The sequence below is a fragment of the Octopus bimaculoides genome, chromosome 6 (assembly GCF_046866305.1).
Source record: "Octopus bimaculoides isolate indiv1 chromosome 6, ASM4686630v1, whole genome shotgun sequence".
Taxonomy (NCBI): domain Eukaryota; kingdom Metazoa; phylum Mollusca; class Cephalopoda; order Octopoda; family Octopodidae; genus Octopus; species Octopus bimaculoides.
Window position 1 is genome coordinate 72,174,843 of NC_142933.1, and position 2,500 is coordinate 72,177,342.

General features: G+C 28.9%; 1 protein-coding gene across 1 annotated transcript in view; it reads left to right on the forward strand.

The window, feature by feature from the left end:
* Positions 1 to 950: 950 nt before the first annotated feature.
* The window catches only part of LOC106875377 (uncharacterized), a 509,595-nt gene continuing 508,045 nt past the window's right edge, over positions 951 to 2,500 (forward strand). The window contains exon 1 of the mRNA XM_089354037.1: positions 951 to 1,081. The gene's annotated coding sequence lies outside the window, so the exon portion shown is untranslated. The remainder of the gene's footprint in view (positions 1,082 to 2,500) is intronic.

The window sequence follows — 2,500 nt, forward strand, 5'->3', positions numbered from 1 at the left end:
AGCGGCAGGTTGTACTACAGTAGATCCGTCTGTCTTCCGTCACAGCCCAAGTGGGCGGGTTGAATAAACGAATTTCTCAAGAAAATCTTTTCACACTACGGAAACGACATAGATGTTTCTGGCGGGGGGGATTGGGAAGAAATAAAAACGAAGGAAAAACAAAATCAAAGAAAACGACATCAAGAAGAAGAGGAGGAGAGGAAGAGGAAAAGTAAGAAGAAGGGGAGAGGAAAAAGAAAAAAAGAAAAAGGAAAAGAATTAACTTGAGGGAAAATTCACAAAAGGAAAAGATAGTAACGTCTTAATTTTCCTTTCTTCATTCATCGAAACTAAGATTTGAGAGAGATAATGTTTCAGGGGCTGGTGCTAAGTAATTTTGGGGATTGGTCATATAGATAGACGTAAAGCGGCAAACATTAAAGATAACCAGGTTGCTTCATTGGCCATGTAGTAACGGAATCGTCCGATTTGTAGCTAATTGCAACAGTGCCTAAGATGTTATTATAATGTTATTTGGCATTCACATTGCTACAGTTGTTTTTTTTAACTGTGTTTTCTGTTGCTTTGAAATCTGGGTTGGGGATGTGCCGTTTCCAAAGAGACCAAGAAGAAATTAATAGGTTAAAGAAATATATATAAGAAAATAATAGTTAATATATTATATATATCAAGAGAAAACTAACAAGCAAGAAGTAAAAAGGATAAAAAGAGAGAAGGAGAATATATACAAAGGTAACAGCGTGGAGCGAAAACAATTCAGAAAAACGAGAAATATCAACCAATTGTGTAACATATAAACAGTTACTGCAAAAAAGTGAAAATACATAGATATATAATTACTTGTGATACAAACCACATAATAAATAACAGATTCAATATAGAGGTATTCAAAACGGAGAGAGAGAAAGAGAGACAAAGGGAGAGAGAGAGAGCCAGCTAAAATATATCGGACAAAGCGCGACAAGTTGCCGAACAACTATAGCGGAAATATGAACGATCCATCTTTATTTCATTGGGACTTTCTGCGTCAACCCTTACAACCACCCACCATAGCAATGACACCGACTTTTATGGATATAAGGTCAGTAAAATGATTATTTTTGCATTTACGTATATTTCAAAAGGAACGAGTAAATATATTTATATCGATTACGTTTCATATCATAAAAATTTCGGGGTAAAAATATGCTCCCAAATAAAATACTCTCACACAAAAATTAATGTATACATACGAAAAATACATACACACGTACATGCACACATATACACACACCACACCATTTCCAAACAAAGCTGTATGAGTATATATATATATGTGTGTGTGTGTGTGTGTGTGTGTGTGTGTGTGTGTGTGTGTGTGTGTGTGTGTGTGTGTGTGTGTGTGTAGTTGAAATTTAGATAGAAACAAAAGACGGGTGTATAAACAACTAACAGGTGTATTAGTTTAACGCTCGGGAATACATATGTATGTATATATACTCACATACATATATATATATATATATATATATATATATATATACATGCGTGAACGAATATATTAACGGATGTATTAAGAAACAAGGAATATATAAAGATATATATACACATACAAGTTTTGTTATCAAGGTTATGCCTAAACGGGTATGTACCATTATGAATACAGAGGAAAAAAAAACATAAGCATATATCTCGCCTTATAGATATTTCTCTGAATGTGTATATATACGTATGTATGTACGTATATGTATACACACACAAACAAACACATGTGTGTATGTATATATAGATAGATATATACATATATGCATACATACATACAAACATACATGTATATATATTATATATATATATATACATATATATAAATGTATATATGAATATATATATATATATGAATATATATACTATATATATATATATATATATATATATATATATATATATATATATATATATATATATATATATATACACATACATACATGCATATGTCCATAAACATACATACGCAGATATTTTGGCAAAAGGCAATCTGACTATGTTTATATATATATATATATATATATATAACATACATACATATATATATATATTATATATATTATGAATATATATATATATATATATATATATATATATATATATATATGAATATATGTATATTTATCTATGTATGTATACAGGTAAATGTAAAAAATTTGCAATACATATATACTAAACATGATTATTATGCGTGTGCATCATATTCGCGTGTGACAGGAAGTATGCGAAGAATATATTTAACATGCGTAAGAGTATATCTAATAGTATATACATATAGAAACGTCAATACACAGAGACGTAGATACAGCAGAAGATAGTCACTTAGATACGCCTATGTACACAGAGATCCATAAATACTAACATATATACGAATATTTCCATTTATGTAAGTGCATATATATATATATATATATATATATATATATATATATATATATATATATATATATATATATATATATATATATATATATAT